This window comes from Saccostrea echinata, unplaced genomic scaffold, assembly GCF_033153115.1.
Source record: "Saccostrea echinata isolate AGI-Se365-2 ecotype Australia unplaced genomic scaffold, CSIRO_AGI_Sech_v1 ptg000159c, whole genome shotgun sequence".
In the NCBI taxonomy this organism is placed as follows: domain Eukaryota; kingdom Metazoa; phylum Mollusca; class Bivalvia; order Ostreida; family Ostreidae; genus Saccostrea; species Saccostrea echinata.
Window position 1 is genome coordinate 15004 of NW_026889908.1, and position 21751 is coordinate 36754.

The 21751-nt window shown below is 39.0% G+C and overlaps 8 non-coding genes across 8 annotated transcripts; all 8 read right to left on the reverse strand.

The window, feature by feature from the left end:
• Window positions 1–13322: 13322 nt before the first annotated feature.
• On the reverse strand, window positions 13323–13433 carry LOC133177479 (U6 spliceosomal RNA). The gene has a single exon (XR_009719713.1). It is a non-coding gene; the product is annotated as a U6 spliceosomal RNA (small nuclear RNA).
• Window positions 13434–14642: 1209 nt separating this feature from the next.
• LOC133177483 (U1 spliceosomal RNA) lies at window positions 14643–14806 on the reverse strand. The gene has a single exon (XR_009719717.1). It is a non-coding gene; the product is annotated as a U1 spliceosomal RNA (small nuclear RNA).
• Window positions 14807–15474: 668 nt separating this feature from the next.
• On the reverse strand, window positions 15475–15583 carry LOC133177517 (U6 spliceosomal RNA). Its single transcript, XR_009719750.1, has one exon. It is a non-coding gene; the product is annotated as a U6 spliceosomal RNA (small nuclear RNA).
• A 1210-nt stretch (window positions 15584–16793) lies between these two features.
• Window positions 16794–16957, reverse strand: LOC133177484 (U1 spliceosomal RNA). Its single transcript, XR_009719718.1, has one exon. It is a non-coding gene; the product is annotated as a U1 spliceosomal RNA (small nuclear RNA).
• A 666-nt stretch (window positions 16958–17623) lies between these two features.
• On the reverse strand, window positions 17624–17732 carry LOC133177518 (U6 spliceosomal RNA). Its single transcript, XR_009719751.1, has one exon. It is a non-coding gene; the product is annotated as a U6 spliceosomal RNA (small nuclear RNA).
• A 1210-nt stretch (window positions 17733–18942) lies between these two features.
• On the reverse strand, window positions 18943–19106 carry LOC133177485 (U1 spliceosomal RNA). Its single transcript, XR_009719719.1, has one exon. It is a non-coding gene; the product is annotated as a U1 spliceosomal RNA (small nuclear RNA).
• A 660-nt stretch (window positions 19107–19766) lies between these two features.
• On the reverse strand, window positions 19767–19875 carry LOC133177519 (U6 spliceosomal RNA). The gene has a single exon (XR_009719752.1). It is a non-coding gene; the product is annotated as a U6 spliceosomal RNA (small nuclear RNA).
• A 1210-nt stretch (window positions 19876–21085) lies between these two features.
• LOC133177486 (U1 spliceosomal RNA) lies at window positions 21086–21249 on the reverse strand. The gene has a single exon (XR_009719720.1). It is a non-coding gene; the product is annotated as a U1 spliceosomal RNA (small nuclear RNA).
• Window positions 21250–21751: the final 502 nt, after the last annotated feature.

Here is a 21751-nt window from a genome sequence, read left to right on the forward strand (position 1 = left end):
AAAATATGAAAAAAAAAAAAAAAAGAAAGAAAGAAAAGAAAAAGAAAGAACAAAAATAAAGAAAATGATAAATAGTAGTGTCTATCAACTCCCCCCCCCCCCTCCCGTTTGATTTAATTTTGTTGACTTCCTTTTGATTTATTTAAGAAATAATAATTAGTAATAATCAATATATATATATGGAATTCTTCCAAAACTTGCGTATCGTTCCAATTTTAAAAATAGGATAGACACTACATTGAAAATTGGCACAAAATACAGAAAATATAAAGAGAACAAATTTAAAAACTTTTTTAAAAATGAAAAAAATATGGAACGCTTCACGAATTTGCGTGTCATCCTTGCGCTACTAGCTGTGCAATCTTCGTGGTGGAGTTCCACTTTTTTATCCAATCAGAGAGTTGGATTTGTCCCACTTTTGTCCCACTTCTGTTCCACTTCTGTCCAACTTTCTAATCAGCCGACCAATCAGAGCAAGTCTTCAAGTAAGAATTGGGACAGCCGCCATGTTTGATAAATAGCATGTTATATAGTGAAAATTAGAAAGTTTAATTTCTTCATTATAAACGGGAGTTGAAGTTCAAATTTGGTATTAATCGATTCAGCTACAAAAGTTTAGTAATATTGAAGCGTGTTACTTAAGGGTAAGTGGCTTAGTTATAGATATTGAGAGGTTGTAAATAGAGGAAATTCGGAAGTGACGCCGACTTGTACAACTTTTAAAAAATACAAAAATAACGGATTTGCAGTCAAAAATCAGGTAAGATTCAATTTATTTATTCACATTTAATTGTTCTGTAAATGCACATCCATATTGATTAGGGTTTTATATGTTTTTTGTGTGCAAAATGACCTCGCACTGTACCGCGTTTTTTCTGCACAAATTTTACATTGTGTACATTGATTGAAAACGCCGATCGATTGATTTTTGAATGAAAGTAAACTGATGTTCATGTTTAAACAATTGATTTTAGTCTAGATTTCCCTTACGTACACACGGTCTTACTTAATACCATACAAAACTTTCGTAAATATGTATTGTTTATCAGCGACATGTTTACATTGTGTAGATTTTTTGAAAACGCCGATTTCTGTAAGTTTGTATAAAACAGAGTTGATTTTAATGTGAAAACAGTCGAGACGGATCTGAATTTTTAAGACATACATAAATTTTAACCTAGTTCATCATAAATCTGGGATAAATATCAAAAAAATGATGTGAAACTTACCAGCTAGGCATCTCCATTTAGGCGCATTTTTGTGTGTTTAGTGGACGTCGCGCCAAAACAGTTCTTTGTCTCAAATGTTTTAGTTTAATGAAATAGTGAAATATAAAGGAAATCTCACACACACTCAGAGTCATGCAAAGGAAAAATCCAAGAAGTGCAAGTGCACTTGAGCCCAAGTTTGAGCGCACCATCACTGGAGAGCTCAGACTTATGCGAACAGAGGCTGCAGCGAATTATACGCCTGTCTCCAAGCCTCTTGTGGATGGTGCGACATCTATGAAGAACGCAAAGGAGAGAGCGTCAGTACTCGGAGGTCCTGGTGCTGCAAGATCTAGCAGGTACGTGTTGTCCCAGCTTGTTTTACAGTTTGGGAAATACCGGGGTCAAACGTTTAAGTGGCTTCTGGAGAATGACTTGGGGTACGTGACTGGTGTGATGGGCCTCGTCATGTCTGAGGACAAGGACACAGAGACAGACCATCCCCTTTCGTATAACAAACACAGACTCCTCCAGTATCTCAAGTTCTTCCCGGAAGCATTCAAGATAGCGAAAGACAAGGAGGCCATAGCACGACGTAAGAGAACAGAGCAGGAGAAAGCATCGAAGGAGCCCTCTGCCACTGTGAGCCACCCACCGGAGGAAACTGCCACCACGAGTCAACCACCTGTAGAAGTTGTCGACCCTACCTGCATGCAGGATGTTGACTTGGTAGAAGCCGTCCGCGATATTGAAGCTATGGAGGTCCTCTCAAATCGTAAGCGATGATGATAATGTATTTACTTTAAACAAAATGTTCTTCTTTCTTAGATGAATTGATTTGTTGACGATACTAAAACATTGATTTTTTACAGCTTTTATACGCAGAGTTCCTATGGTGAGTTAATGGTGTAGGTTCTTAGAGTGTGTAGCTTTTTTTGTAACAATTGCACCTGTACATATATATATATATACATTATAAACATTATATTTATATATACATGTACAACTTTTATGTAGAACTTATGTCACTTGTAACTTTGTTTTCTCACTGGTGTGTGGTTTACAGAATATTATCATTTATACAAAGCTTATTTGTTGTGTCGTAATTTGTTATAAAAAATTCATTAAAATGTACTTATTTTATGTACAAAAAAATTGTAGATGTTGTGTACAGTGCTTGGAAGCAGGTTTTAGACAGTTACGACCAGAAGTGGATTTCTAGAACGCTGTTTCGCATCAACAAGCAGGGGAAGCCAGAAATGTGTTTCGATACAATTGACCGGATGTGGTACATGCCTCCTACTCCCCCTTTAGTGTGTACTCAGCCACCAGTCATAGACAGGTTTTTATCACTTTTATTTTCCTTAGGTAAATTTATTTGTTACACTAAAGCAATAAAACAACACACATCACTTTATTATCTCTTTCAGATACTTTTCCAGACCAATATTCCTATGGATGCCCAAGAAACTCTGGCGTGTAAAACTGACTTGCCCAGATGCCAGCTGCAAGGGACAGGAAATGATATCGTCCGGAATATATCGAACTTTGCGCAAAGTCCTGGCCATGTCTTCGTATTATTACCTGGCAGCCGAGTACCTCGAGTGTCCCAAGTGCCACAAGAAGCTAAGTAGCTGGAGCGAGGAACTTCTCAGTCAACTGGATGTGGGTCATCGACTGCAGTTCCCATGTATTCTGACTCGTCTGATGGCATGCGACTTGGAGGTTGTCAAGATGATGCGTCAGCGGGGTCTTGGGAACAGCGTCGCCAGGCTGAGACAGAATCTTGCCGAGCTCCATGGGGAGGAGATGTTGAGGAGGGCAGCTCGCTACCTCAGTGACTGCCAGACCTTTACCAATGCACAGAAGAGGGGGCTCCTGGCTGATTTCAAGTTTCCCCCACCTCCGACACCTCAGAAGATTCCGTCCTGCCATTGGCTTCTTTCTGTCTACTGCCAGGATGTACTCGCTCGGCTAGGGGAAGTTAAGGCAGCCATCACATCTGTGTTTGGGAGAATTCTGAAAGTAGATTCCACCAAGAAAGTTGTAAGGAAACTACAAGGTACAGCTGCGGAGACTGCTGCTTGGGCCACGAATGTTGGGAATGAGCATGGCCAGGTTCTCATCTCCGTCCTTACGGCTGGGGAAGGAGCGGGTCTGGACAAGATGTTCCAGGGACTCCAGAGCAGATACAAGGACAGTGGAGTCAGTCCTCCCGAAGTAATTTATGTCGACCGAGATTGTTGTGGTCCCAACTTTGTTGGTAAGAAGTTTGAAAATTGGGGTGCAACTCTGGTGAGGCTGGACATCTGGCATTTCATGAGGAGAATATCTAGTGCTTGTACTACAGAATCTCATGCCCTGTACCCCCAGTTCATGAGACGCCTATCTGGGTGCTTCTTCCAGTGGAGTGAAGAGGACTTGTCTGCCCTGAAAGAAGCGAAAGAGAGTCAGGCCAGGAAAGACGGCGTTACCATCCAGGGTAGTGAAAGTGACTGGATCTCCAAGAAGGAGCTTGCCTTGCACTGTCGTAGAGTTACGAGGAGTCCGAACATGATTCGAGAGCTTGTGGAGGATCTGTTGGAGGTGTACTCTGGGGAGCAGGGGAGAGATTTAGTAGGAACCCCCCTTATTGACAAGGACAAAGCACAAGACATGTGGGAGAGCCAGAGGAGGCATGTGGACTGTGTGCAGGATCCACCTAATGTGTCCTTGTACACGCAGACCGGAACTCTCAAGAAGGGGGATAAAACCTTGCCAACGTACCGATGTGCACGAGGGTCCACTTCCCTAGAGTCGTTTCACCTCCATCTCAACAGATTCATACCAGGTAAGGGTTTTATCATCTACCTGAAAATTGTTAGTTTTAATTAATAATATTATTAATTTATGTGTTAATTTTTATCTTGTCTACATTTTAAGGTACCAGTGCAAATGATGTCCATTATCAAGCCTATCTGCTTGAGGGGCTGTACAGGTGGAACCAAGACAGGGCTTCTCAGGCCGTGGAGGTGGAAGCTCCGCTGTGCCACACGTACAGCGGACTTCTACGCCACGCTGTCAACCATTTGGCACAGACTGTCCTTGGAACTCCCCTAGATCCAGCTTTCCAGCCCCCTAGAATTCACACAGGTGAGATGATAGGCATAGAGTACTTGTACTCGCAGACTGGCAAGGCCCTTCAAGAGGTGAAGGAGGAGGAGGAGACAGAGAACGAGGAAGAGGAGGAAGTAGATGAAGGGTTTGCTGAGGAGGAGGCCTTGGAAGACATGACGATACCGGAGGTAGATATCAAGTTTACAAAGAGGAGAAATGTTAGATCACCTGCCAGAGCAGAGAGCCAAGTCATTCGGCCAACACCTTTGCCTTCCCCAGAGCCTATGCCTCAGGAAACAAGTGATCAAGAACCAAAGACACCCCCCACATACTTAGAATCGGATATGGAAGAAACAGTAAGTCTCATTTCATAGTGCTGTATATTATGTTCTGTATTAATCAGTATCTTATTTTCATGGCTTTTTCTCTTAGGATTCAGAGTTACCAGAAGCAACATCAGGATTACAGGAAGTTGAAGACCTAGCAGACTGTTTGGTGCAGTTTAGGAACTGTCGGACTCTGACTAAGATACAGGAAGACAGAGTGATTGCCCTTTGGGAAAAGCTGAAACCTCAGGACCAAAGACCCACAGTCTTTCAGCCAAGAACCAAGTCTCCCCCTAAGGGTCGATTCATGGCTGCCAAGACTGCCAAAGGGACCCCAAAGGCCAACGAGGAGAAGACTAAGAGGTAATTGTTTAATATGTAATATGTACAGTTTTAATGATTAACAGTAAACAAAAAACTTAATTTCCCTATCTTTTATCTACAGATCCTTTGTTGGGAGTGGGTCTGGACCAGCAACTTTCCCCGATGCCAACCGTTACATGGAGGCAGTAGTCCGACGTTTGATGGAATTTTACCCTTCACCCCAGAAGCGCCCTAATACTCCCACAATCTCGAGATGGAGTCTAGTACTTACATCGTACAACAGAATCAGAGATGTGGTCCTAGACAATGCCAGAGTAATGTGTATGACAGCAATTCAATTGTTGGCCATAAACAACACTACTCTAATACTATGGTAAGTATGTTCTTTATTTAATAATCAGTCAGTGCCCTATGTCATTTCCTTTTGTAAACATTACTGAAATATTTCTTGTTTTACAGGGATAGAAGGAAGCAAAAGAAAAGAGAGGAACAGGTCTTGTCCCAGGGAATAGAGGTTTCCAACCCCTCTGTCACAGCCCCTCAGCCTCTCCTGCCAGCCCTGACCAAGCCTCAGAGTCTAATGACACAGACTTCCCCAGCCTTTCAGTATGTACTACCACCTAACACAGCAGGTCAATCTACAGTCAGAATTCGAACACCACCTCCACAGTCACCTCCCAGATTTCCCTCACCCCCCAGGCTTCCTCCTTCACCATCAAAGGTTTTAGGAAAAGAGCCATTACCTGTCCAGCCACAGCCGGTCAAGACACAATATATTCTTGTCATGCCTCAACAGTCCGTGACTCAGCCTCAGATAACATCCCAGGTGACAAGTCAACCAACATCTCAGTTGACCCCCGAGCAATTGACCCAGCTTTTCCCACCTGTCATCAAATCAGCAAAAGTTTCAAGATCTACAGCTTCCTACAGAAGAAAGGTTCAGAGGAAGAAAGAAGCTGGCCAAACAATAAGAGATTACAAGCCCAGAAAAGGACCTGCCAAATGCAGAATGTGTGGTGAACCTAAAACTCCATCCACGCACAAACAGCACTATGGCAATTGGTTCTGTGCAGCTACTGCACAAGAAAGCTATGAAGAATGGTGCCAGAGAATGAGTGCAAGAAAATACACCAGCAAGAAAAGACCAGCAGAAGATTCAGATTCTCCTGCTGAGTGATCTGATACCAAAACTTACAAAAAATCCAAAAAAATTACAAAAAACAAAAAAACTGTATTAACTGTACTAAAAAAAAAACTTTTAATGCTGCCTAGACTTGTCTGTTTTTACAGTACAATTCTAGAAGGTCCCAAGCCCTTAGAAAAGCAGAGGGAAAGTTTTTTTTAATTCAAGAAAAAAATTTAACAATTAATTTGTTGTTTCTGCTTGAAATTTAAAGTTCAAAATACTTGTATCATGTGTCTAGAATGAAAAACCCACTGGGATTCGAACCCAGGTCTCTTGCCAGTAAATTAGGCAAGCGTGTTACCACTACACCATAGGAATTTAAAAAGACACAAAAATACAAGGATTTGAGCTTAGAATTTATATTCAAAATAATAAAACAGAAGTCAAATGAGTCTGGAAATCAGTTTAAGTGTAAGAAATGAACAGGCAAGAATAAGAAAAAAATTCCCTTTTTGCCTTAAATTAGTGAAATTAATACATAATTAATAAGCAAAAATATGCATTTTAAATCACTAAAATCAAAAATAAAAAAGGATATTTATTCACTTCCAAATTGGTGCAAAAATAGAAAACACATTCCTATAATTAAATCATTTTTGATTATGTCAAAATACCCCTTTCTTTCCTTTTTTCTCTCCCTTTTCTTCCCCCTTCTCTCCTTCCCCTTCGCTGGAAATGTGGGACAATACCACGAAGATTGCGCGGGATCCTTTGCGCTACTAGCTGTGCAATCTTCGTGGTGGAGTTCCACTTTTTTATCCAATCAGAGAGTTGGATTTGTCCCACTTTTGTCCCACTTCTGTTCCACTTCTGTCCAACTTTCTAATCAGCCGACCAATCAGAGCAAGTCTTCAAGTAAGAATTGGGACAGCCGCCATGTTTGATAAATAGCATGTTATATAGTGAAAATTAGAAAGTTTAATTTCTTCATTATAAACGGGAGTTGAAGTTCAAATTTGGTATTAATCGATTCAGCTACAAAAGTTTAGTAATATTGAAGCGTGTTACTTAAGGGTAAGTGGCTTAGTTATAGATATTGAGAGGTTGTAAATAGAGGAAATTCGGAAGTGACGCCGACTTGTACAACTTTTAAAAAATACAAAAATAACGGATTTGCAGTCAAAAATCAGGTAAGATTCAATTTATTTATTCACATTTAATTGTTCTGTAAATGCACATCCATATTGATTAGGGTTTTATATGTTTTTTGTGTGCAAAATGACCTCGCACTGTACCGCGTTTTTTCTGCACAAATTTTACATTGTGTACATTGATTGAAAACGCCGATCGATTGATTTTTGAATGAAAGTAAACTGATGTTCATGTTTAAACAATTGATTTTAGTCTAGATTTCCCTTACGTACACACGGTCTTACTTAATACCATACAAAACTTTCGTAAATATGTATTGTTTATCAGCGACATGTTTACATTGTGTAGATTTTTTGAAAACGCCGATTTCTGTAAGTTTGTATAAAACAGAGTTGATTTTAATGTGAAAACAGTCGAGACGGATCTGAATTTTTAAGACATACATAAATTTTAACCTAGTTCATCATAAATCTGGGATAAATATCAAAAAAATGATGTGAAACTTACCAGCTAGGCATCTCCATTTAGGCGCATTTTTGTGTGTTTAGTGGACGTCGCGCCAAAACAGTTCTTTGTCTCAAATGTTTTAGTTTAATGAAATAGTGAAATATAAAGGAAATCTCACACACACTCAGAGTCATGCAAAGGAAAAATCCAAGAAGTGCAAGTGCACTTGAGCCCAAGTTTGAGCGCACCATCACTGGAGAGCTCAGACTTATGCGAACAGAGGCTGCAGCGAATTATACGCCTGTCTCCAAGCCTCTTGTGGATGGTGCGACATCTATGAAGAACGCAAAGGAGAGAGCGTCAGTACTCGGAGGTCCTGGTGCTGCAAGATCTAGCAGGTACGTGTTGTCCCAGCTTGTTTTACAGTTTGGGAAATACCGGGGTCAAACGTTTAAGTGGCTTCTGGAGAATGACTTGGGGTACGTGACTGGTGTGATGGGCCTCGTCATGTCTGAGGACAAGGACACAGAGACAGACCATCCCCTTTCGTATAACAAACACAGACTCCTCCAGTATCTCAAGTTCTTCCCGGAAGCATTCAAGATAGCGAAAGACAAGGAGGCCATAGCACGACGTAAGAGAACAGAGCAGGAGAAAGCATCGAAGGAGCCCTCTGCCACTGTGAGCCACCCACCGGAGGAAACTGCCACCACGAGTCAACCACCTGTAGAAGTTGTCGACCCTACCTGCATGCAGGATGTTGACTTGGTAGAAGCCGTCCGCGATATTGAAGCTATGGAGGTCCTCTCAAATCGTAAGCGATGATGATAATGTATTTACTTTAAACAAAATGTTCTTCTTTCTTAGATGAATTGATTTGTTGACGATACTAAAACATTGATTTTTTACAGCTTTTATACGCAGAGTTCCTATGGTGAGTTAATGGTGTAGGTTCTTAGAGTGTGTAGCTTTTTTTGTAACAATTGCACCTGTACATATATATATATATACATTATAAACATTATATTTATATATACATGTACAACTTTTATGTAGAACTTATGTCACTTGTAACTTTGTTTTCTCACTGGTGTGTGGTTTACAGAATATTATCATTTATACAAAGCTTATTTGTTGTGTCGTAATTTGTTATAAAAAATTCATTAAAATGTACTTATTTTATGTACAAAAAAATTGTAGATGTTGTGTACAGTGCTTGGAAGCAGGTTTTAGACAGTTACGACCAGAAGTGGATTTCTAGAACGCTGTTTCGCATCAACAAGCAGGGGAAGCCAGAAATGTGTTTCGATACAATTGACCGGATGTGGTACATGCCTCCTACTCCCCCTTTAGTGTGTACTCAGCCACCAGTCATAGACAGGTTTTTATCACTTTTATTTTCCTTAGGTAAATTTATTTGTTACACTAAAGCAATAAAACAACACACATCACTTTATTATCTCTTTCAGATACTTTTCCAGACCAATATTCCTATGGATGCCCAAGAAACTCTGGCGTGTAAAACTGACTTGCCCAGATGCCAGCTGCAAGGGACAGGAAATGATATCGTCCGGAATATATCGAACTTTGCGCAAAGTCCTGGCCATGTCTTCGTATTATTACCTGGCAGCCGAGTACCTCGAGTGTCCCAAGTGCCACAAGAAGCTAAGTAGCTGGAGCGAGGAACTTCTCAGTCAACTGGATGTGGGTCATCGACTGCAGTTCCCATGTATTCTGACTCGTCTGATGGCATGCGACTTGGAGGTTGTCAAGATGATGCGTCAGCGGGGTCTTGGGAACAGCGTCGCCAGGCTGAGACAGAATCTTGCCGAGCTCCATGGGGAGGAGATGTTGAGGAGGGCAGCTCGCTACCTCAGTGACTGCCAGACCTTTACCAATGCACAGAAGAGGGGGCTCCTGGCTGATTTCAAGTTTCCCCCACCTCCGACACCTCAGAAGATTCCGTCCTGCCATTGGCTTCTTTCTGTCTACTGCCAGGATGTACTCGCTCGGCTAGGGGAAGTTAAGGCAGCCATCACATCTGTGTTTGGGAGAATTCTGAAAGTAGATTCCACCAAGAAAGTTGTAAGGAAACTACAAGGTACAGCTGCGGAGACTGCTGCTTGGGCCACGAATGTTGGGAATGAGCATGGCCAGGTTCTCATCTCCGTCCTTACGGCTGGGGAAGGAGCGGGTCTGGACAAGATGTTCCAGGGACTCCAGAGCAGATACAAGGACAGTGGAGTCAGTCCTCCCGAAGTAATTTATGTCGACCGAGATTGTTGTGGTCCCAACTTTGTTGGTAAGAAGTTTGAAAATTGGGGTGCAACTCTGGTGAGGCTGGACATCTGGCATTTCATGAGGAGAATATCTAGTGCTTGTACTACAGAATCTCATGCCCTGTACCCCCAGTTCATGAGACGCCTATCTGGGTGCTTCTTCCAGTGGAGTGAAGAGGACTTGTCTGCCCTGAAAGAAGCGAAAGAGAGTCAGGCCAGGAAAGACGGCGTTACCATCCAGGGTAGTGAAAGTGACTGGATCTCCAAGAAGGAGCTTGCCTTGCACTGTCGTAGAGTTACGAGGAGTCCGAACATGATTCGAGAGCTTGTGGAGGATCTGTTGGAGGTGTACTCTGGGGAGCAGGGGAGAGATTTAGTAGGAACCCCCCTTATTGACAAGGACAAAGCACAAGACATGTGGGAGAGCCAGAGGAGGCATGTGGACTGTGTGCAGGATCCACCTAATGTGTCCTTGTACACGCAGACCGGAACTCTCAAGAAGGGGGATAAAACCTTGCCAACGTACCGATGTGCACGAGGGTCCACTTCCCTAGAGTCGTTTCACCTCCATCTCAACAGATTCATACCAGGTAAGGGTTTTATCATCTACCTGAAAATTGTTAGTTTTAATTAATAATATTATTAATTTATGTGTTAATTTTTATCTTGTCTACATTTTAAGGTACCAGTGCAAATGATGTCCATTATCAAGCCTATCTGCTTGAGGGGCTGTACAGGTGGAACCAAGACAGGGCTTCTCAGGCCGTGGAGGTGGAAGCTCCGCTGTGCCACACGTACAGCGGACTTCTACGCCACGCTGTCAACCATTTGGCACAGACTGTCCTTGGAACTCCCCTAGATCCAGCTTTCCAGCCCCCTAGAATTCACACAGGTGAGATGATAGGCATAGAGTACTTGTACTCGCAGACTGGCAAGGCCCTTCAAGAGGTGAAGGAGGAGGAGGAGACAGAGAACGAGGAAGAGGAGGAAGTAGATGAAGGGTTTGCTGAGGAGGAGGCCTTGGAAGACATGACGATACCGGAGGTAGATATCAAGTTTACAAAGAGGAGAAATGTTAGATCACCTGCCAGAGCAGAGAGCCAAGTCATTCGGCCAACACCTTTGCCTTCCCCAGAGCCTATGCCTCAGGAAACAAGTGATCAAGAACCAAAGACACCCCCCACATACTTAGAATCGGATATGGAAGAAACAGTAAGTCTCATTTCATAGTGCTGTATATTATGTTCTGTATTAATCAGTATCTTATTTTCATGGCTTTTTCTCTTAGGATTCAGAGTTACCAGAAGCAACATCAGGATTACAGGAAGTTGAAGACCTAGCAGACTGTTTGGTGCAGTTTAGGAACTGTCGGACTCTGACTAAGATACAGGAAGACAGAGTGATTGCCCTTTGGGAAAAGCTGAAACCTCAGGACCAAAGACCCACAGTCTTTCAGCCAAGAACCAAGTCTCCCCCTAAGGGTCGATTCATGGCTGCCAAGACTGCCAAAGGGACCCCAAAGGCCAACGAGGAGAAGACTAAGAGGTAATTGTTTAATATGTAATATGTACAGTTTTAATGATTAACAGTAAACAAAAAACTTAATTTCCCTATCTTTTATCTACAGATCCTTTGTTGGGAGTGGGTCTGGACCAGCAACTTTCCCCGATGCCAACCGTTACATGGAGGCAGTAGTCCGACGTTTGATGGAATTTTACCCTTCACCCCAGAAGCGCCCTAATACTCCCACAATCTCGAGATGGAGTCTAGTACTTACATCGTACAACAGAATCAGAGATGTGGTCCTAGACAATGCCAGAGTAATGTGTATGACAGCAATTCAATTGTTGGCCATAAACAACACTACTCTAATACTATGGTAAGTATGTTCTTTATTTAATAATCAGTCAGTGCCCTATGTCATTTCCTTTTGTAAACATTACTGAAATATTTCTTGTTTTACAGGGATAGAAGGAAGCAAAAGAAAAGAGAGGAACAGGTCTTGTCCCAGGGAATAGAGGTTTCCAACCCCTCTGTCACAGCCCCTCAGCCTCTCCTGCCAGCCCTGACCAAGCCTCAGAGTCTAATGACACAGACTTCCCCAGCCTTTCAGTATGTACTACCACCTAACACAGCAGGTCAATCTACAGTCAGAATTCGAACACCACCTCCACAGTCACCTCCCAGATTTCCCTCACCCCCCAGGCTTCCTCCTTCACCATCAAAGGTTTTAGGAAAAGAGCCATTACCTGTCCAGCCACAGCCGGTCAAGACACAATATATTCTTGTCATGCCTCAACAGTCCGTGACTCAGCCTCAGATAACATCCCAGGTGACAAGTCAACCAACATCTCAGTTGACCCCCGAGCAATTGACCCAGCTTTTCCCACCTGTCATCAAATCAGCAAAAGTTTCAAGATCTACAGCTTCCTACAGAAGAAAGGTTCAGAGGAAGAAAGAAGCTGGCCAAACAATAAGAGATTACAAGCCCAGAAAAGGACCTGCCAAATGCAGAATGTGTGGTGAACCTAAAACTCCATCCACGCACAAACAGCACTATGGCAATTGGTTCTGTGCAGCTACTGCACAAGAAAGCTATGAAGAATGGTGCCAGAGAATGAGTGCAAGAAAATACACCAGCAAGAAAAGACCAGCAGAAGATTCAGATTCTCCTGCTGAGTGATCTGATACCAAAACTTACAAAAAATCCAAAAAAATTACAAAAAACAAAAAAACTGTATTAACTGTACTAAAAAAAAAACTTTTAATGCTGCCTAGACTTGTCTGTTTTTACAGTACAATTCTAGAAGGTCCCAAGCCCTTAGAAAAGCAGAGGGAAAGTTTTTTTTAATTCAAGAAAAAAATTTAACAATTAATTTGTTGTTTCTGCTTGAAATTTAAAGTTCAAAATACTTGTATCATGTGTCTAGAATGAAAAACCCACTGGGATTCGAACCCAGGTCTCTTGCCAGTAAATTAGGCAAGCGTGTTACCACTACACCATAGGAATTTAAAAAGACACAAAAATACAAGGATTTGAGCTTAGAATTTATATTCAAAATAATAAAACAGAAGTCAAATGAGTCTGGAAATCAGTTTAAGTGTAAGAAATGAACAGGCAAGAATAAGAAAAAAATTCCCTTTTTGCCTTAAATTAGTGAAATTAATACATAATTAATAAGCAAAAATATGCATTTTAAATCACTAAAATCAAAAATAAAAAAGGATATTTATTCACTTCCAAATTGGTGCAAAAATAGAAAACACATTCCTATAATTAAATCATTTTTGATTATGTCAAAATACCCCTTTCTTTCCTTTTTTCTCTCCCTTTTCTTCCCCCTTCTCTCCTTCCCCTTCGCTGGAAATGTGGGACAATACCACGAAGATTGCGCGGGATCCTTTGCGCAGGGGCCATGCTAATCTTCTCTGTATCGTTCCAATTTTAATATATGTACTGCCGAAAAGCAAGTACAATACCTACTACTTTTTGCAACATATAAATACTATGGAACAGAGAGTAATATGAAATAGCCCTTTTAAATATTTGCATACTGTAAACAGCTGAAGAAACGTTAATACTACGTAACAGGAAAGGTAACTGCTACACATGTGCCTATGTGACTTACACATGTGCACACATGTGTAATGAATAAAAGGAAGGAAATAAAAATTAACTGGAGTGAGGGGGTGAATGGGGGTGGGGGGAGGGGTCATTGTGCAAGAAAAAAATCGATAGCTTTATTTAGAAAGCTAAAAACAAAGGAAAATAAAAGTAAATAATTCTAATTTTATCATATTTCATATCTATCAAGTTTTGCACTGAATTCTTATAATCCAGCTACAACCACGATTTTCTCCGATGCCCAGAAAAATGACTGTCGCATATATTATTGAGATATGGTTGGTCAATGCGCAGAATGATTAAATGATATTATCGAGAATGGTGAACGCGATTCTAACTAGTTGAAGTAAATTGAAAGGGAAAATAAAATTCACTAACCTTATATTACTTGCTCTTCGAGTCCTTATCAATTTTTATAGAATTTAATTTCCAACACGTAATCCAATGCACATTTAGCCAAAAAAATGACATCGCTGCTGTATGAAATTGACATCCACTTTGATTATGAACAATTTCCTTTCACTTCCTTACACTGAATAAGAAATATTCACAAGAAAATTGGATTCTAAACTTCTCTGACGACCGCATGACAATCTCCACACTTTTGTTGTCACGGACACGACGTCACAGTAGGCATTACGTGAACCAAAGGCTACGGTCAAAGGGACGTAACTCCATCTTACTTGTATGCACATTTTTTCACGTGATCCCCGGATAACGTAAAGACACTAAGTACGCGTGTGTAAAAATAGAAGAACATGATTTTTTTATTAAATATAATTGAAAATACACACAAACAAACCAAAAACAAAGCAATAAAAATAAAATGAAATAAAATAACAAATATAGCTATACTGAGCTATTGAATCATAACAAACTAATTCATATAAAAATTGATTAACAATAACAAGAATAGAATAAACGTCTTAAATATCTACATGCAGTAAATAAAATTCATGCACAATGATACTGAAATTGTAAAAATATTAATTACTATTGCAGTTTTATATATGTGATAGGGTGTGGATAGTTTTTTCTCTTATTCTACATTTATTTATCCAGGGGTAAGCGCGAACGCAGACCCCCACACTTAAAAATTACGTGCCCGAGTCGCCCGCATTTGGGGCGATCGCAGGGTTCAGCCGATCCGGAGTGCAATGGAAAGGCCTCGCCCTGGAGGGACCCCCTACTTGATCAGGGTGCCCTCTGCACCAGGTAAGTATGAAAAGTGTAGTTGATACAGAAACTTAAAACTATGGCGCTGCGCAGAAAATTTGTGTTTAAGAGACCAGGGACGGTTTTATAGAATCAATGTCGCACGGATAGGCCTAAAAATGCAACATCCCCCTCCCAAATCACGCGCTCACCTTTAAATTTGACCTCTGTGTAGCAATCGCATATTTTACCTATCCTCATACATCTTTCCTACACATACTCCGTTTTTCTAAATGCGACGTACTGTCAACGTTTTCCATTCGTACTCTCAGCGTTTTAGTACTATCACCTGTATACCATATATAGTGCACTAGAATTTAAAGATTATTAATCTATTGATAAATAGAAATGACAATTAATAAGCAAAATATGAAAAAAAAAAAAAAAAGAAAGAAAGAAAAGAAAAAGAAAGAACAAAAATAAAGAAAATGATAAATAGTAGTGTCTATCAACTCCCCCCCCCCCCTCCCCCCCTCCCGTTTGATTTAATTTTGTTGACTTCCTTTTGATTTATTTAAGAAATAATAATTAGTAATAATCAATATATATATATGGAATTCTTCCAAAACTTGCGTATCGTTCCAATTTTAAAAATAGGATAGACACTACATTGAAAATTGGCACAAAATACAGAAAATATAAAGAGAACAAATTTAAAAACTTTTTTAAAAATGAAAAAAATATGGAACGCTTCACGAATTTGCGTGTCATCCTTGCGCAGGGGCCATGCTAATCTTCTCTGTATCGTTCCAATTTTAATATATGTACTGCCGAAAAGCAAGTACAATACCTACTACTTTTTGCAACATATAAATACTATGGAACAGAGAGTAATATGAAATAGCCCTTTTAAATATTTGCATACTGTAAACAGCTGAAGAAACGTTAATACTACGTAACAGGAAAGGTAACTGCTACACATGTGCCTATGTGACTTACACATGTGCACACATGTGTAATGAATAAAAGGAAGGAAATAAAAATTAACTGGAGTGAGGGGGTGAATGGGGGTGGGGGGAGGGGTCATTGTGCAAGAAAAAAATCGATAGCTTTATTTAGAAAGCTAAAAACAAAGGAAAATAAAAGTAAATAATTCTAATTTTATCATATTTCATATCTATCAAGTATTGCACTGAATTCTTATAATCCAGCTACAACCACGATTTTCTCCGATGCCCAGAAAAATGACTGTCGCATATATTATTGAGATATGGTTGGTCAATGCGCAGAATGATTAAATGATATTATCGAGAATGGTGAACGCGATTCTAACTAGTTGAAGTAAATTGAAAGGGAAAATAAAATTCACTAACCTTATATTACTTGCTCTTCGAGTCCTTATCAATTTTTATAGAATTTAATTTCCAACACGTAATCCAATGCACATTTAGCCAAAAAAATGACATCGCTGCTGTATGAAATTGACATCCACTTTGATATATGAACAATTTCCTTTCACTTCCTTACACTGAATAAGAAATATTCACAAGAAAATTGGATTCTAAACTTCTCTGACGACCGCATGACAATCTCCACACTTTTGTTGTCACGGACACGACGTCACAGTAGGCATTACGTGAACCAAAGGCTACGGTCAAAGGGACGTAACTCCATCTTACTTGTATGCACATTTTTTCACGTGATCCCCGGATAACGTAAAGACACTAAGTACGCGTGTGTAAAAATAGAAGAACATGATTTTTTTATTAAATATAATTGAAAATACACACAAACAAACCAAAAACAAAGCAATAAAAATAAAATGAAATAAAATAACAAATATAGCTATACTGAGCTATTGAATCATAACAAACTAATTCATATAAAAATTGATTAACAATAACAAGAATAGAATAAACGTCTTAAATATCTACATGCAGTAAATAAAATTCATGCACAATGATACTGAAATTGTAAAAATATTAATTACTATTGCAGTTTTATATATGTGATAGGGTGTGGATAGTTTTTTCTCTTATTCTACATTTATTTATCCAGGGGTAAGCGCGAACGCAGACCCCCACACTTAAAAATTACGTGCCCGAGTCGCCCGCATTTGGGGCGATCGCAGGGTTCAGCCGATCCGGAGTGCAATGGAAAGGCCTCGCCCTGGAGGGACCCCCTACTTGATCAGGGTGCCCTCTGCACCAGGTAAGTATGAAAAGTGTAGTTGATACAGAAACTTAAAACTATGGCGCTGCGCAGAAAATTTGTGTTTAAGAGACCAGGGACGGTTTTATAGAATCAATGTCGCACGGATAGGCCTAAAAATGCAACATCCCCCTCCCAAATCACGCGCTCACCTTTAAATTTGACCTCTGTGTAGCAATCGCATATTTTACCTATCCTCATACATCTTTCCTACACATACTCCGTTTTTCTAAATGCGACGTACTGTCAACGTTTTCCATTCGTACTCTCAGCGTTTTAGTACTATCACCTGTATACCATATATAGTGCACTAGAATTTAAAGATTATTAATCTATTGATAAATAGAAATGACAATTAATAAGCAAAATATGAAAAAAAAAAAAAAAGAAAGAAAGAAAAGAAAAAGAAAGAACAAAAATAAAGAAAATGATAAATAGTAGTGTCTATCAACTCCCCCCCCCCCTCCCCCCCTCCCGTTTGATTTAATTTTGTTGACTTCCTTTTGATTTATTTAAGAAATAATAATTAGTAATAATCAATATATATATATGGAATTCTTCCAAAACTTGCGTATCGTTCCAATTTTAAAAATAGGATAGACACTACATTGAAAATTGGCACAAAATACAGAAAATATAAAGAGAACAAATTTAAAAACTTTTTTAAAAATGAAAAAAATATGGAACGCTTCACGAATTTGCGTGTCATCCTTGCGCAGGGGCCATGCTAATCTTCTCTGTATCGTTCCAATTTTAATATATGTACTGCCGAAAAGCAAGTACAATACCTACTACTTTTTGCAACATATAAATACTATGGAACAGAGAGTAATATGAAATAGCCCTTTTAAATATTTGCATACTGTAAACAGCTGAAGAAACGTTAATACTACGTAACAGGAAAGGTAACTGCTACACATGTGCCTATGTGACTTACACATGTGCACACATGTGTAATGAATAAAAGGAAGGAAATAAAAATTAACTGGAGTGAGGGGGTGAATGGGGGTGGGGGGAGGGGTCATTGTGCAAGAAAAAAATCGATAGCTTTATTTAGAAAGCTAAAAACAAAGGAAAATAAAAGTAAATAATTCTAATTTTATCATATTTCATATCTATCAAGTTTTGCACTGAATTCTTATAATCCAGCTACAACCACGATTTTCTCCGATGCCCAGAAAAATGACTGTCGCATATATTATTGAGATATGGTTGGTCAATGCGCAGAATGATTAAATGATATTATCGAGAATGGTGAACGCGATTCTAACTAGTTGAAGTAAATTGAAAGGGAAAATAAAATTCACTAACCTTATATTACTTGCTCTTCGAGTCCTTATCAATTTTTATAGAATTTAATTTCCAACACGTAATCCAATGCACATTTAGCCAAAAAAATGACATCGCTGCTGTATGAAATTGACATCCACTTTGATATATGAACAATTTCCTTTCACTTCCTTACACTGAATAAGAAATATTCACAAGAAAATTGGATTCTAAACTTCTCTGACGACCGCATGACAATCTCCACACTTTTGTTGTCACGGACACGACGTCACAGTAGGCATTACGTGAACCAAAGGCTACGGTCAAAGGGACGTAACTCCATCTTACTTGTATGCACATTTTTTCACGTGATCCCCGGATAACGTAAAGACACTAAGTACGCGTGTGTAAAAATAGAAGAACATGATTTTTTTATTAAATATAATTGAAAATACACACAAACAAACCAAAAACAAAGCAATAAAAATAAAATGAAATAAAATAACAAATATAGCTATACTGAGCTATTGAATCATAACAAACTAATTCATATAAAAATTGATTAACAATAACAAGAATAGAATAAACGTCTTAAATATCTACATGCAGTAAATAAAATTCATGCACAATGATACTGAAATTGTAAAAATATTAATTACTATTGCAGTTTTATATATGTGATAGGGTGTGGATAGTTTTTTCTCTTATTCTACATTTATTTATCCAGGGGTAAGCGCGAACGCAGACCCCCACACTTAAAAATTACGTGCCCGAGTCGCCCGCATTTGGGGCGATCGCAGGGTTCAGCCGATCCGGAGTGCAATGGAAAGGCCTCGCCCTGGAGGGACCCCCTACTTGATCAGGGTGCCCTCTGCACCAGGTAAGTATGAAAAGTGTAGTTGATACAGAAACTTAAAACTATGGCGCTGCGCAGAAAATTTGTGTTTAAGAGACCAGGGACGGTTTTATAGAATCAATGTCGCACGGATAGGCCTAAAAATGCAACATCCCCCTCCCAAATCACGCGCTCACCTTTAAATTTGACCTCTGTGTAGCAATCGCATATTTTACCTATCCTCATACATCTTTCCTACACATACTCCGTTTTTCTAAATGCGACGTACTGTCAACGTTTTCCATTCGTACTCTCAGCGTTTTAGTACTATCACCTGTATACCATATATAGTGCACTAGAATTTAAAGATTATTAATCTATTGATAAATAGAAATGACAATTAATAAGCAAAATATGAAAAAAAAAAAAAAAAGAAAGAAAGAAAAGAAAAAGAAAGAACAAAAATAAAGAAAATGATAAATAGTAGTGTCTATCAACTCCCCCCCCCCCCTCCCGTTTGATTTAATTTTGTTGACTTCCTTTTGATTTATTTAAGAAATAATAATTAGTAATAATCAATATATATATATGGAATTCTTCCAAAACTTGCGTATCGTTCCAATTTTAAAAATAGGATAGACACTACATTGAAAATTGGCACAAAATACAGAAAATATAAAGAGAACAAATTTAAAAACTTTTTTAAAAATGAAAAAAATATGGAACGCTTCACGAATTTGCGTGTCATCCTTGCGCAGGGGCCATGCTAATCTTCTCTGTATCGTTCCAATTTTAATATATGTACTGCCGAAAAGCAAGTACAATACCTACTACTTTTTGCAACATATAAATACTATGGAACAGAGAGTAATATGAAATAGCCCTTTTAAATATTTGCATACTGTAAACAGCTGAAGAAACGTTAATACTACGTAACAGGAAAGGTAACTGCTACACATGTGCCTATGTGACTTACACATGTGCACACATGTGTAATGAATAAAAGGAAGGAAATAAAAATTAACTGGAGTGAGGGGGTGAATGGGGGTGGGGGGAGGGGTCATTGTGCAAGAAAAAAATCGATAGCTTTATTTAGAAAGCTAAAAACAAAGGAAAATAAAAGTAAATAATTCTAATTTTATCATATTTCATATCTATCAAGTTTTGCACTGAATTCTTATAATCCAGCTACAACCACGATTTTCTCCGATGCCCAGAAAAATGACTGTCGCATATATTATTGAGATATGGTTGGTCAATGCGCAGAATGATTAAATGATATTATCGAGAATGGTGAACGCGATTCTAACTAGTTGAAGTAAATTGAAAGGGAAAATAAAATTCACTAACCTTATATTACTTGCTCTTCGAGTCCTTATCAATTTTTATAGAATTTAATTTCCAACACGTAATCCAATGCACATTTAGCCAAAAAAATGACATCGCTGCTGTATGAAATTGACATCCACTTTGATATATGAACAATTTCCTTTCACTTCCTTACACTGAATAAGAAATATTCACAAGAAAATTGGATTCTAAACTTCTCTGACGACCGCATGACAATCTCCACACTTTTGTTGTCACGGACACGACGTCACAGTAGGCATTACGTGAACCAAAGGCTACGGTCAAAGGGACGTAACTCCATCTTACTTGTATGCACATTTTTTCACGTGATCCCCGGATAACGTAAAGACACTAAGTACGCGTGTGTAAAAATAGAAGAACATGATTTTTTTATTAAATATAATTGAAAATACACACAAACAAACCAAAAACAAAGCAATAAAAATAAAATGAAATAAAATAACAAATATAGCTATACTGAGCTATTGAATCATAACAAACTAATTCATATAAAAATTGATTAACAATAACAAGAATAGAATAAACGTCTTAAATATCTACATGCAGTAAATAAAATTCATGCACAATGATACTGAAATTGTAAAAATATTAATTACTATTGCAGTTTTATATATGTGATAGGGTGTGGATAGTTTTTTCTCTTATTCTACATTTATTTATCCAGGGGTAAGCGCGAACGCAGACCCCCACACTTAAAAATTACGTGCCCGAGTCGCCCGCATTTGGGGCGATCGCAGGGTTCAGCCGATCCGGAGTGCAATGGAAAGGCCTCGCCCTGGAGGGACCCCCTACTTGATCAGGGTGCCCTCTGCACCAGGTAAGTATGAAAAGTGTAGTTGATACAGAAACTTAAAACTATGGCGCTGCGCAGAAAATTTGTGTTTAAGAGACCAGGGACGGTTTTATAGAATCAATGTCGCACGGATAGGCCTAAAAATGCAACATCCCCCTCCCAAATCACGCGCTCACCTTTAAATTTGACCTCTGTGTAGCAATCGCATATTTTACCTATCCTCATACATCTTTCCTACACATACTCCGTTTTTCTAAATGCGACGTACTGTCAACGTTTTCCATTCGTACTCTCAGCGTTTTAGTACTATCACCTGTATACCATATATAGTGCACTAGAATTTAAAGATTATTAATCTATTGATAAATAGAAATGACAATTAATAAGCAAAATATGAAAAAAAAAAAAAAAAGAAAGAAAGAAAAGAAAAAGAAAGAACAAAAATAAAGAAAATGATAAATAGTAGTGTCTATCAACTCCCCCCCCCCCTCCCCCCCTCCCGTTTGATTTAATTTTGTTGACTTCCTTTTGATT